This window comes from Triticum aestivum, chromosome 4A, assembly GCF_018294505.1.
Source record: "Triticum aestivum cultivar Chinese Spring chromosome 4A, IWGSC CS RefSeq v2.1, whole genome shotgun sequence".
NCBI lineage: Eukaryota > Viridiplantae > Streptophyta > Magnoliopsida > Poales > Poaceae > Triticum > Triticum aestivum.
This window is the reverse complement of record NC_057803.1, coordinates 654,840,165-654,855,294: the sequence shown is the minus strand read 5'-3', so window position 1 is coordinate 654,855,294 and position 15,130 is coordinate 654,840,165.

Here is a 15,130-nt window from a genome sequence, read left to right as displayed (position 1 = left end):
GTTGTCTACTTCAATGTTCTGGGGTGGAGTAGAGCGGTTGTTGAAACATTTTTTGGAAAGACGTGTTTCTTGGACGACTTTTGCTTTGTCATATGTGTCTTGGTTAATGTGAGGTTCATAATCCTCTTCATTGGGGGTAGGTGGTCTAACACGTGGCGGCAGTTCATAAACGACATCCCAACCACTGAGATTTGGATCACTTTGACAGGCCCACGGTAGATAGAAAACTTGGGTCGCCTATTGAGCCGTAATATAGACATCGAGAACATCAAAATGGGTGCTTTATTTGATATAGACTAGCCTTATATGTTCATGAGTCCTTCTAGTCACCCTCGGCTGGAACCAATAACATCTAAAGACTATGATGTTTGGTGGGTTTTCACCATAGAATTGAAGGTCATAAATTGCTTCAACTCTTCCATAATACTCGATACCTCCTTCGCCGATAGCAGATACATAACAATTTGTAGACTTTCGGTCGGCCATAAATAGCAAAGACACAACTCTTTGCCATAGGTACGAAAGCGATACCCGTTGATGTCGTAATTGTGAAATGAACAGACCTTATAGTCAAAACCATTAGCTACATGTCTCAATTTGGAATCCATAATCTCTGAATTAGCCTACTAGTTTAATACGAAAGGATTGTTCCATTAGTCACAAATTAGCCAAAGAAATGAAAGGGTCTAATGGAAATTACCTTTTTTTAACCAAGAGATGAAACCGGGATATTCGCCTCCTTGCGATGCCAGAAGCTCATACTCTTCGACGGAATCCTTTTGGATCACCGCTCCATACGAGAATATCGCGACGTATCGACTGCATCAAATATCCAGGAATAAGAGCAGTTCAAAGGAATTAGAAGTTGCGAAACAATGTAACGAGATCTTACTCGAAGTACGGCCGCACTTCTGTTAGGTTGTTAAAGAGATACAACAAAATGGTCCGCCATTCTTCAACATCCAACGATACTGGTTTCCAACCATTGGCTGGTGCGAGATTCCCTTTGAATAAGATGAGGTTGGATTGACCCTTTTTAGGGTCGCCAGTATTGTACCGAGGCTTCGGATTATGCAAATGATGATTTTTGGCTTAGTAGTGTGCTATCACGAAGGTTGCCGCCTTCTCAGTGATGAATGCCTTGGCCATCGATGCTTCTATTCTACGTTTATTTTTTCATTTTGCTTGAAGCGACTTCTGCATCCTCTCAGTTGAGTAGCACCAACGATTTTGCACGGGCCCTCCCAATTGTGCCTCGGTCGGGAGATGCAAAATCTAGTGTTGCATTGGATTAAAGAAGCTTGGCGGAAAGATCATCTCTAACTTGCAGATCAACTCCGCCGCCAACTGTTCCATTTCTTCTAGGAGTCCAGGCGATAGTTCTTTCGCACAAAGAACATGGAAGAAATAGCTCAACTCTGCAAGTATTAGCCATTCATCCTCAGGGATGAAGCCACACAACATCACTGGCATTATCCGCTCAATCCATATGTGCCAATCATGACTTTTTAGATCATATGTGCCAATCCATATCTGCTCCCCTCTTTAGATTTGATGCATACCCATCGGGGAACATGAACTGCATTTTCACCCACAAAATAATTTCCTTCATAGATGGCCTTCCAAGATTGAACCATGCCTTTGGCTTCGTCCAGTTCCGCTTTCCTTTCGGTTCTTGCATGTTTTGTAACGGTCTATCACATAGCTCCTCTCGATCGTCTCTAGCCTTAGTACTATCCTTTGATTTCCCCTCTATGCCGAACAATGTACCAAAAATGGCTTCGGCGATATTCTTTTCATTGTGCATCACGTCGATGTTGTGTGGGCAAAGGAGGTATTTGAAGTAAGGCAGATCCCAGAAGCATGTCTTGTGAGTCCAGGCGTGCTCCTTATTATAACCCTTGAAATACCCTGGACGCTCTGGATCTGGCTCGAGAGCTTTTAACTGATCTAGGGTCTCTTGGACTGTCAACGTAGGTGGTGCAGAGTGTTTACAACTCTACCTTTGATGAAGTTCTTCTTGTCTTTCCGGAACTTATGGCGAGGATGTAGAAACGGTCTATGCAAGTCGAAGCAACTATACTTGTGCCCTGCCGTCAACCAATGAAACTCAAGAGCTCCCTTGCATGTGGGGCACGGGAACCTTCCATGCAAACACCAGCCAATGAATAGGCCATACACCGGCAAGTCATGCGTCGAGTACATGCACCAGGAACGCATTATGAAGTTCTCTTTGCTAAAGGCTTCGTATGTCTTGAACCCATCATCCCAAGCTTCTTGCAATTCGTCCTTAAGCGGCTGCATGTACACATTCATATTCTTCCCCGAATAGTTGGGCCCTGGAATTATCAACATCGGGAAAATGTTCTTTCTTTGCATAATCTGCAGGGGGGATTGAGTGAAATGATAAACATGGGCCAATAGTTGTATGGGGCTGCCATCTGACCAAACACACTGAACCCATCTGTGTTGACAGCGACTCGAGGATGCCTTGGATCTGCCGTTTTTTCCTTATGTAATGCATCGAAGCCTTTCCACACTTCACCATCCGATGTGTGCACCATCATCACATTCCCGTCTGCATCTAGTTCAGTTCTTTTGCCAGTTTAGTGCCATGTCATCTGTCTGGCAGTATCTTCGACCATGAAAAGACGTTGAAGTCTTGGTATGATTGGCTTATACCGAAGAACATTAGCGGGTTATCTTGGTCTGCGTCTTCTCACCCATACCATTGTCTACCACAACATACCTGGAAGAATTGCAAATGGGACAATAATTCAAGTCCTCATACTGAAGCCTAAATAAGACACATCCTTTCTCACAGGTATGTATCTTCTCATAGGGCATCTTAAGAGCACGGAGGATTTTGTCCGACTGGTACAGGTTTGGAGGTAGCACATGGCCTTTGGGTAGAAATCGTCCGAATACTGTCATCATCGCGTCGTAGCATTCTCTGCCCAAGTTGAATTGAGCCTTCAAAACCATTATTTGTGAGATGGCATCCAACTGACAAAGCTCAGTATGCTTGTGGAGAGGACGTTTTGAGGACTCCAACATTTCAGTGAAGGCCTTTGCAGATTCCTCCATCTCCTCGTCCGAGGCTCGAGCATTGTCAAAGTCTTGCACCATGGTTGTGGTCCCGGTACCATGCTCGTCGGTGTGACGACGAACCACCTCGCCCCTGGCACATTGGCCGTACTCACCATGTAATGTCCAGAACGTGTAATCAGGCGTAAAACCAAACTCCTGCAGGTCTTTACTCATTTCAAGTTCGTCCCTCCACTACCGGACTCGCGGGCTATGCCTACGGCCCAGAGCCGTCGGCATAGGTCCTATGCCATCGACATAGATCTATGCCTACGGCAGCCGTCGGCATAGCCCCGTCAGTGTAGATCACGTCAGCGTAGTTCTGTCAGACCGTCGGCGTAGTATAGCCGTCGGCATAGGGGCGTATGCCGACGGCCGTGGGGCAGCCGTCGCCATAGTTTAGCCGTCGGCGTTGTTTTCTGTCTGACGGCAACAGACTGCACCGTCAAAACCGCTGGCGACTCGGGAGAAGACACGTGGCAAAGGTGTGCCGACGGCTTGGCCGTCGGCATAGACTTAATCTATGCCGACAGCCAAGCCGTCGGCATACCTTTGCCACATGTCGCCCCCTGGTTTGGCCTGGCGGCAGGGCTATGCCTATGGCAAAGCCGCCGGCATAGATGTAAATCTATGCTGATGGATTTGCCGTAGGCATAGCTCTGCCACGTGGCGCCTCCTGAGCATATATATGCAAGCCGTAGGCATAGTTTTCTTTTCCCTGTTTTCTCTTTTTCAATTCATTTGACAGCATTTCAAAGCAGAATAATATGAAATATGACAGTTCATCATCATCATTTAAACATAGTCAAGTTCATCATCTAAAGATCATCACCGGCGAAAGTTCACGAACATAAGAGTAGTGCAAGACATGAAACATCATAAAACTTGAAACATGAAAGGCATGGCACAACGGCCGCATACACGGAATCATCATTGACATCAAGCACCACCGAGTCCACCTCCGCCAAAACCACCAACACCACCGAGTCCACCACCGCCAAAACCACCAACACCACCGAGTCCACCTCCGCCAAAACCACCACCACCACCAAGTCCACCTCCCCCAAAACCGCCACCGCCAAGTCCACCTCCGCCAAAACCGCCACCGCAACCACCATCACTTTGCCAGATCGGAGTGACTGGGGTCGACGGAGCAGGAGTCGAGCCACCGGTCCCCTACATGTTTGAGAGAAGATTCTAACGGTAAATATGACATGATAGTGTTGAATGAACGAGAACTAGTTTGTCATTAGTTAGGCAAATGTACTAACTGGAGTATCACCGCCTAGTGCCAGCCATTCCTCGAACGTGGGAATGTGTGGGGCGTCTCCCGCAGGTGGTGGTGGGGGTCCAACTTGTGCTGCCTCCATGCGGTTAGTCCAAGACGCCAACATAGCATGTATGCCAGTTAAACAAGCAAACTAGAAAGTCAGAAGGAATGAAAGTGCAAATTTGAGCTTGGTTTAAGAGGGCAAAACTAACCGCCATCACTTGACGGCTGTAATCATCGTTTGCCTTCACTCGTTGCAAGTACTCCCTCACCTCAATATGCCTATGCTCGAGAAAGGCCTGATATGCCTACACAATTGAGGTTGTTTCTAAGTGGGCAGTGCTGAAAATAAACTAAGAAAGATAGAGACAAAGAAGATAAGGGGAAGTACTTACAGCACGTTGGTGGACTAACGGAGGCTACGAACGCCCCGTACTCTCTAACGGGCTCGAGTTGGTAGCTCAAAGCCGTGTGTACGAGATCGACGGAGTGATCAAGCCATCAAAACACGGATACCGGCCATGGGACTTACCCTGGATGGCCACCACCGCCGTGTCGTCGATCTGAGACTTGGCGACCTCAGGAACGGGAACATCTGGATGCAACTTCTGATGGTTCTGAGTGTAAGACTCCATGTGTTGCTCGGTGTTGCCGTAGTGCTGGCTCTCGCCCTCCTTGCGATCACTCCGCTTGCGGGCCAGCATCCACGACTCGATGTCTGAGAGAGGCCTCTGCAACTTGTCCTCCTGCAACGTCAAACAGAAGTTAGCCATACATAAGAACATGACGGTAAAGAAGAACCAAAATGCATCATGCATATAGATATACCTTCATGGCCTTGAAGCCCCAGTGGTTCCTGTTTCCTTGGTCGAGTGTCCCGTCTTTTCCACGGTTAGCCCTGGCCTTGATGCTCTTGGCAGCAAACTCTGGATCGTCACCGACCCACCTATCCACCAAACACGCCCATCCGTCATGCCTTCCATAGCACCAATGAGGAACAACCTATGAAAATTTTGGAAGCATGACATGTGAGAACGAAACATATAGTTGATCATTGAAACAATGAAAAGTCAGTAATAGTTACCATCATGAACTGCTCCCTGCTCATGGTAAGTTTTTGCTTCTGTGCTTGAGTTCTGGTCATCTTTTGTTGCAGGTAGATGTGGTAGTACTGCAAGACGGCAACCCAACGCACCTCGTACTGCAACTGACGAGCTTTCTTCTTTGCAGACGCAAGTAAGACCACGTCAGCTCTGGCCTTGTGCTCGTCAAGAACTCTATAGAGTTGCTGCAATCATGCATAAACCAGAAGCAAACAAGGCATGAGTTGAGTGATTCAATGATAAACTATGAACAAAACTGAAGACAAGTGATTCAAAAGGGAAGTTACCCAAAATTTGGTGATCACGGCCTTAGCGGCCGTCCCGTACTCCGTGTTGCTGCAAGCCTCATAGTGGGCCCAGCTTGTGGCCAAAAGACGCAGCTGCGGGTCCCTGTCTGGCAGCGGGCAGAATTGGCCAGGCCAAAACTCCTTCAACCCTGTAGCATTGCTACCACCCCCCCAGGGCCCCCGTCCCGGTTTACCCTGTAGTGTTTGACCACGGGATCTAGCCCTTTGACTTTGCACGGACGGTCTTTGACCAGTGGACCTCCCCACCCGGTTGTGTTAGGTCGGCCCATAGGAACACTTTGGAGCAACATCCAGGCCAAACCCACAGCAAGATACCCTCTGTGTAGACACGACGCGTCCGTTTCCCCCCTCCAGGTGCCGGCGGCGGCGCCGTCCGTGAGGGGGGCACACCCCGGAGACACGTGTCGCCTCTTCGTACATGCCACAACACCACCCCGCATGTATGAGGGCCCGGTATGACGCTCCGGTGGCATTGCTACCCCAAGGGCCCCCGTCCCGCCTAACCCTGGAGCGGTTGACCACGAGATCTAGCCCTTTGACTTCCCACGGATGGGTTTTGACCAGTGGACCTCTCCACCCGGTTGTGTCAGTTCGGCCCATAGGGACACCTGGGAGCAACATCCGGGCCAAACCCACAGCTACATCCACTCCGTGTAGACCCGACGCGTCCGTTTTCCTCCTCCAGGTGCCGGCGGCGGCGCCGTCTGTGACGGGGGCCACACCCCGAAGACGCGTGCCGCTTCTCCGGACATGCCACAACACCACCCCGCATGTATGAGGGCCTGGTACGATGCTCCGGTGGCATTGCTACCCCCCAGGGCCCCCGTCCCGGCTAACCCTGTAGCGTTTGACCATGGGATCTAGCCCTTTGACTTTGCACGGACAGGCTTTGACCAGTGGACCTCTCCACCCGGTTGTGTCAGGTCAGCCCAAAGGGACACCGGGGAGCAACATCCGGCCAAACCAACAGCTACATCCACTCCGTGTAGACCCGGTGCGGCAGTTTCCCCCCTCCAGGTGCCGGCGGTGGCGCCGTCCATGAGGGGGGCCACGCACCGGAGACGCGTGCCGCCTCTTCGGACATGCCACAACACCACCCGGTTGTGGTAGGTCATCCGATATATATATATATATATATATATATATATATATATATATATATATATATATATATATATATATATAAACACTTGGGAGCAAAGTCCCCTTCGTATAGACCCGATGCGGCTGTTCCCCATTCCAGGTGCCGGCTAGCGGCGGCACCGCTCATGAGGTGGGTCACACCGCTGTGTACAGAACCGAAAAATAATGTATGTATGCTTATTAACACGTACTATATGTAAGTTAGTCAAATAATAATATTTAAGAAAACATAAAATATATCTATGAAAAAAAGAAAAAAAAACTAACGAGTGGAGGGGGTGACCGAGAAGTGGATAAGGGAACTATGAAAAAAAAGATCGATGACGTGGTAAAAAAAGGAAAAAAAAAAGAAAAAATACTATGAAAAAAAATATAGCTATGAAAAAAAGAAAAAAAACTATGCCGACGGCAAAGCCGTCGGCATAGCTGCGGCATAGGGCAGACGGCCGGCGCACCGCGGATCAGTTATGTGGCATCTATGCCGACGGCAGCCGTCGGCATAGGTGGTGGTCGGTGCGCCTCGGATCGATGACGTGGTAAGGGCATCTACTCCGACGGCCTCCCGTCTCCGCCGTCGGCATAGATCGGGCACCGATAGCCGCACGGCCCGAGCGGGATCGCCGGGCCCGCAACTATGCCGATTGCTGCTGTAGGCGTAACTTGGGATAAGCCGACGGCTCATCTGGGCCGACGGAGACTGTCGGCATAGCTCGGGATAGCCCGACGGGTTTATTACGCCGACGGCCTGGACATGGCTGTCGGCATAGCCCTGACAAGGCCGACAGGGGCCGTAGGCATATATATGGTCGTCGGCATAGGGCCCTGTTCCGGTAGTGCTCTTTTTATAGTTGTTGCACCGGGCATAGGGGCACCAGCTTAATTCCTGGACATTTGCAAATGCGGTTCTAACAAACCCCTTCGTTTTTGTTAACCATTCCTCGGTCCAAATTTTTTAACTAGTGTAACCGGTGTACATTCACGCACGATCACTCATATTAACTTCCTACTGGACACACAAGAAATATATACATAATTAAGCAAACCATATCTATCAGTTAGTGGAGTTTGTCAGTTTTATTACGTCCATGCAACCTACATGCTAATAGGTAAAGATAGGTCCTAATCCCACCCGAGTATGTGTAGATTGGGTTCGTTTTCGCATGCTCTACTCCGGATCCAACGCAAAATTTCGGCAGCACCTCCCCGTTGTTCTCCTGATACACGTCTCGGCAATAAGCAGAGAGGATGTGTACTCGAAGAACAATAGGGAGGCACTGACGAAATTTTGCATCGGATCCGGAGCAGAGCATATGGGAAAACGAACCTAATCTACACATACTTGTGTTGTCCATGGATAACGTTGGACAATTCGAAAGAATCATGATTATAAATACTAGTCGACAACTCGTGCGTTCGCACGGGCTAGTCCATGATTTACTTACTTATTGTAAAATATATAGTGCATAATGTATTTTTCATAGAATTTGAATGTCCGTGCTAGAAATGCTTGCAAAAAAGTCAAAATGTTTTTTGAACTCCATCAAAGTCCAATTAATGTGAAAAAACACAGACAATCATATGATACACAAAATTAATTATACAGATGAAGCACGGACAACTAATAGGTTGACCCAAATTATTAAGTAGAAAAATAAAATACAATTAGCACACGTTTGCACAAAGTGGATATCACTATCCATTGAGCAACATCTGCGTGATCAATCTTATTTGGTCTTGACGAAAATATGTGGAAGAAAGTTGGTTATATATAGTAAAAATCAGAAGATTGCAATCTTAGGTAGATGAATTTCAAGAAATGCATAAGATTAGAAATATAGCTTATCAGTATGATATCAGAAATACTTTGACCTGTAAGACATTTTTTAATGTAAGATACTATATGGTAGAAGTACTCCATAGCAGTAGAACAGGCTTGTACATGGTTGGAATCCCTAAATATCTGGTAATAGTACTCCTTTTACTTTATGTTGTGCTAATTAATCAAGTATAACTATAAGTAGCTGGAACACGTACAGACATACATAAGAATATGGCATTACCTCCAATCCTTTGCTTCCTGTTCTGTAGTGATTTGAAACCAACCCCTCTCTTAGAACAAAGTTAATTAATGTCAGCCGTGACCCCGGAAATGTAAGTACATATTATAATCCTTCCCAAGTATTTTTCATGTTTAATAGAAATAGCCAGTGTATTTTATTGGTGCTTGTAGATCAGTACGTACCATATACATTGCAATCTTCCCAACTTGATGATCATGACCCTGGACTTTAACTCGTATCTCTGATAGTAAAAACAAATGTTTGCTCTGGCAGGGGTTTCATCAGGCATCTTTAGGAAAAAAATATCCTAAAAATGTTGTACACAGAACTTATAAAGATGCAAGATTATCTAAAAGCCTGAATGCTGCAAGATGGAAGTCCACCAATCCTGCAATAGGGATATGTGTGACACAACCAATTAAGACACCACAGTGACCTGATGTATAGGCTATTATTATTGTTACATATTCGAACATCTGAATACAACAAAAATTAATGCGGCCACTAACAGAAAAATCAACTGAGGAGGCGGCATGTCACCTTGGACTGGTGGCAAACATGGATCATCACAACTCTTTCTAGTCATCGAGCTTACTAGTCCAAGATCATGTTTCGTTGTTGACCGCTGGGTCTAGAAGGAAACGAGCGGCCTGGACATGAGATGAGGCCAACATAGGCACATCAATGCTTGACTCTATAGCGGTGAGTCTGGGATATGTTGGTGAAGAGACCAATCAAGGGTAGGAGCGTTGCGGCATGCATGTGGGTTGATTCCAATTTCGTCCGTAGACCACTGTAGAAGACAAATCTGCACATCCAAACTGAGGAGGAGACTATACTTGAGATTGATGCGAAGAACATCAGTGGGCTTGGAACATGTTATCATCCGAAAAAAACTGATGCTTGAGTTCTTACGGTTCTGGCGAAGGATCAGGCAGTCGATCGATTAATCAATAGTATAGGACATCGGAAGAGGCAGATGATATGGACTCTATGTGTCTTTTTCTTCAATTGTGTACGTGTAGGTTGAAGCTGCGAAGAGGAAGATGATATATACTCCGTACGTGAAAAAGATTGCAATCAAGATAGAATTATGTACGTGTCGGTTGACCTACATGCAGTTTTTTTTTATTTTGAGCATTTTTTTGGAATTCTATATTTGGTTTGCTAGGAGGGATGATTATTTTAGGATATGGACTCTGTAGGTAGAAAGATGTACGTGTAGCTTGACCTACACATATTTATATTATTATTTTTCTGAGAATTTTGTATGTGTTTTTTTGTGGATAATTTTATACATCATTTGCTAGGAGGGATGTTTTTTTTTCTGCTAGTCATCACATACGTGCAGGTTGGGTCAGATTTATGTCTTTTTTGCCAAAAATAATATAACATAAATCGTAAGGCCAAGATAAACCCATTATACATATTGAACGGCTAAAATATTCTTAATGATGTGGATTAACATGGGAGTTCTTATGGTGCCTCCAATTAGTAAATATATATATAAGATGCAAATGCATGCGTATTTATAGATGTAACCCTTTCGAACGGGAGACGCATAGTGGTAACGCATACTGATGATTGACGCCTATAGCTAGCAAGTTTCATCGGCACGAAGACCGGAATAGAGCAAATGAAGGAGGGAGGAGGAGATGTCATTTGTGCTCACCAACGAACGCAGGGGCGGAGCTCGTCGAAGACTAGACCCTCGCAGCGACGAAATAACTGCACATTAATCGAAAGATGAGTAACATAGCAATTATTCGACACCGATGGCCACATGTAACTCGCACTGAGGATACTTACTATTTACGGTACCGTCGACACCGAGGGACCCCCTAACCCGCTCGTCCCCGGGTAAACTAAATAGCAACTACCATCAGTGCAAGTTACATGAGGCGTCAGCGTTGAACACTAGATCCACAGCACACAAGTGAAGCCGGCGCCCGGCGTCCCGCAACAATAGTTCTGGTGGCTGATGACGGTCGAACACCTTGGCGAATTTGTTTGGCAGCCTCAAGTTTCAACACTTAGCGTTCAATCGTCATCTCTGAGGCTGCTAGACAAATTCGCAATGGTGTCTGACCTCCATGGACGCGGAGAACTGTTGCTGCTGTATGCAGGACCCATGTGTCACTTGTGGGACGTGGATGTAGTATTCGACACCGACGGTCACATGTACCTTGCACTGACGATACTTGCTATTTTGGGTACCATCGACACCGAGGAACCCCCTAATTAACCCCCTAATTCGCAATGGTGTTCGACCACCATCGACTTCGAGAATAGTTTCTTTGGGACGCCGGACGTCGGCATCACTTGTGGGACGTGGATGTAGTGTCAGGGTGTGGGTCGGGGGTGTGGGTCGGGGTGTCTTTTTCTTCTTCTTCTTCTTCTTCTTCTTCTTCTTCTTCTTCTTCTTTAACTTTTTTCCTCAGGTATGGCGAGGCACGGCCGACGGGTCCGAGCACTCGGACCGGGGGTTCGTAGCATGGGCGTCGGGACCGGCGAGACCCACTGGCTCCACCATCTATTCCCTCGGCAACCCTCTTACTTTTTCCCTTTTTCCTCTTCTTCTACTTATTCTTCTTTTTTCAATTTTTTTCTTTTTCTAGGTATCTAAACGTAAATCTGGCAGTAACCTAATCCTACCACTATAACCTAAACCTAAACACAAAAAATAGTAGAAAAAAATCACCTTCGCTCGGCGGTGGTGGAGGAGGCGGCGGGCGCCGGGGCAGCGGGGGCAGGGCGCCGTCGGGGCGGGGCGGCGAGCCAGGGGGTGGTGTGAGGCGGGACGACAAGCCGGGCAGACCGGGCGCCGCGGCGGGGGTGGTGCGGCAGGCCGGGGAAGGGCGGCGGGGGTGGGGCGACGAGTAGGGGCGGGGCGATGGGGCGAGGCGCCGGGCCGGGGCGGCGTGGCGGCGAGGCGGTGTGGCGATGGGGCGGCGGGGTGGTCGGGCGATGGGGCAGGGCGGCGTGGCGGCGGGGCGATGGGGCTATGGGATGGGGCGGCGGGGCGAGGTGGCGGGCGGAGCGGTGGTCGAGGGCGGCGGGGCGGTTGGTGAAGGAGGAGATCGAGAGAAAGAGCGGTGGGGGCCCAAGCGCGGCCCTTTTTCCGCTAGTAGGTCACAGTTCTTTGTCTTCTCCTAGCAGACGACAAAGAGTGTACCTAGTAGGGTGGGGCCGGGGGGAAACGGACGACCTAACGGCCATTTTCTTTGCCGTCTGCTGGCGGACGGCAACGAAGTTTTAGCATCAGTCGGTAGACGGCAAAGAAAATGGCTGTTAGGTCGTCGTCGTAAGCCCGCCACCCACCCTCTTTGTCGTCAGCTAGCAGACAACAAAGGAGCTTTGTCATCCGCTCGCTGACAGCAAAGCCTTCCGTTGCCGTCCTCTGCCTCTTTGGCATCCGTTTTCTGGTGGCTGATGGCAAAGTCTGTCTTTGCCGTCCGCTAGCTGACGGCAAAGAGTCGGCATGCGGCAAATTTGCTGATTCCAGTAGTATTCCCATCTTGACTTTTTTATGAACTGAGCCTCCGTTGCCGCGTCACACTTGCTGACTGGCTCTGCCTCAACCCACCTTGTGAATTTGTCAACTGCCACCAAGAGGTGAGCCTTTTTGTCCTTGGATCTTTTAAAAGGCCCAACCTTATCCAGCCCCCAGACTATAAATGGCAAAGTATTTGCAATCACCCTCAATTCTTGATCCAACACATGAGCTCGTCTGGAAAGTTTCTGACAGCCATCACATTTGCAAACCGGATCCTCTACATCAGCATGAGCCGTCAGCCAATAGAACCCATAACTAAAAGCTTTAGCCACGAGAGACTTAGAACCGGCATGATGGCCACAATCTCCTTCATGAATCTCTCGTAGAATCTAACGGCCCTCCTAAGGAGATATACAACACTGAAACACCCCTTTGACACTGCACCGGTGCAACTCGCCCTTGACAATGGTCATTGACTTAGACCGCATGGTTATCTGTCTGGCTAGAGTTCCGTCTTAAGATAATTCACCCCGGGTCATATCACCCAAATACGGGAATGGCCAATCAGGAATAACATGGAGAGGCGCCACCAACTGTGCCTCCGGGTGAGTGATAGCAAGATCCTCCTCCGTAAGCAATTTAACTGAAGGCTTATTCAAAATATTAAGGAAAATATTAGGAGGTACCGGCTTACGCTGGGATCCCAGCCGGCTTAAAGCACCACCTGCCTCATTTTTCCTGCGATCAACGTGTTCCACTTGATGACCAGCAATAGCATCAACCTGTCGGCAATAGGCCGCCATGAGTGGGTCTTTGGAATCCCAAGTTCCTGAAACTTGTTGAGCCACCAAATCTAAGCCGCCAAAGCACCTTACCCGGCTTAGATTCATCTCTTTAGCCATCCGAAGACCATGGAGCAAGGCCTCATACTCAGTTGCGTTGTTAGTACAAGGGAACCTCAACCTTAAAACGTAACAAAATTTATCACCTCATGGGGAAGTCAAAATAACTCCAGCCCCGAAGCCTTCCAACTGCACCGCTCTACGGATGAAGGGGAGGAGCAAGGCAGCACAGAGTACCAGCAGTGGCACCAGAGTGAGGCAGAGAAGTCGACCAACTTGCGATGGCTCGGGGGAGGATGGATTGGCCAGAGCGCATGACGATGGGGAGCGTCACCCGGAGACCCTAAGCACGACAGAAAGAAGCTGGCAACGGTGTCGGGACAACACTCACCGGAGACCCTAGCCCAAGCCGCAAGTCTTAAGTCACACGCAGATGGACGACTATTTCTAGTATATATAGAATAGAGGTAGAGATGGTCTTAGAAGGCATGATGGAGCGAACAAGGAGGCATCAGTGTCGTAGATCACTGAGGTGGCACAACCCGATCTGTCTGAGGAGTCAAACGACCAAAGGATCAGAGCGGGATGAATCGTATGGGGAGTATGCGATGTGAGTGGGAGAGAGGGGGTACTAGAGGAGGAGGCAGGTGCATGGAGCGGAGCTCTAGCAATTAAATAATCCATTCATTCCTGGGAAGTATTGATGGAGTGTCTACTTGCGAGGAAGAAGACGAGGGAATTAAAAGGGAGGGGTGGGGTCTCTTGGAGGAGATCGGTTCAGCTTGGACCGATGCATGGGGGAGTTGATTTCTCGTCCTACCTAATATAACGCCAGGTAGCACTACAAAAAATACACTTCTGTGATGATACGTATTTGTCACAGTAGGTCGCATTTTCTGTCATGCATGTACATCCATGACGATTTTATGACAAAATCAAGATAGTCATACATGTGCTGTCGTAGAAGTGTTCCATGAAATTACCAAAATTATCATCACGGAAGTGTCCACTTCTATGATGATAAATCGCGTGTCATAGAAGTGCTTTCATCAAGGGTGACCGACACGTGGCATCCACCGTAACGGAACGCCGTTAAGCTATCGGGTCCGGTTTTGGATCCGATAACCCGTTAACAGCCCAGACCAATGGGGATTTTCCACGTGTAAAATCATCATTGGCAGGAGGAAACACGTGTGAGCTCCGCGTTGGCACCTGTGTCACTCCTCCAATTGGCGAGATGCGCCTATGATACTTTGACGCGTGTACCGGCCCAAAAGTGGCCCATAAAGTTTAAATGGGCCGGCCCAACTAAAGGCCCACAAGATTTTTCGAACCATAATGGGCCGGCCCAGCTAAAGGCCCACGAGATTTTGCAGACCATAATGGGCTGGCCCAGTTAAAGGCCCACAAGATTTAGCGGGCCATAATTGGCCGGCCCATGGTAAAGGCCCACGAGATTTTGTGGACCGTAATGGGCTGGCCCAGCTAAAGGCCCACAAGATAGTGGGCCATCATGGGCCGGGCCAGGTAAAGGCCCACGAGATTTTGCGGACCATAATGGGCAGTCCTAGCTAAAGGCCCACAAGATTTAGCAGGCCATAACAGGCCGACCCACGTAAAGGCCCACAAGATTTTTGCGGGCCATAATGTGCCGACCCACGTAAAGGCCCCCAAGATTTTTGCGGACCATAATGGGCCAGCCCATCTAAAGGCCCATGAGTTTTCACCAACATTAATGGGCCGACCCAGCTGTAGTCCCATAAGATTTTGAGGAGCCCAGCAGGCCGACCCATTAACTAGCTGCCATGTTTTGGGCCAAAT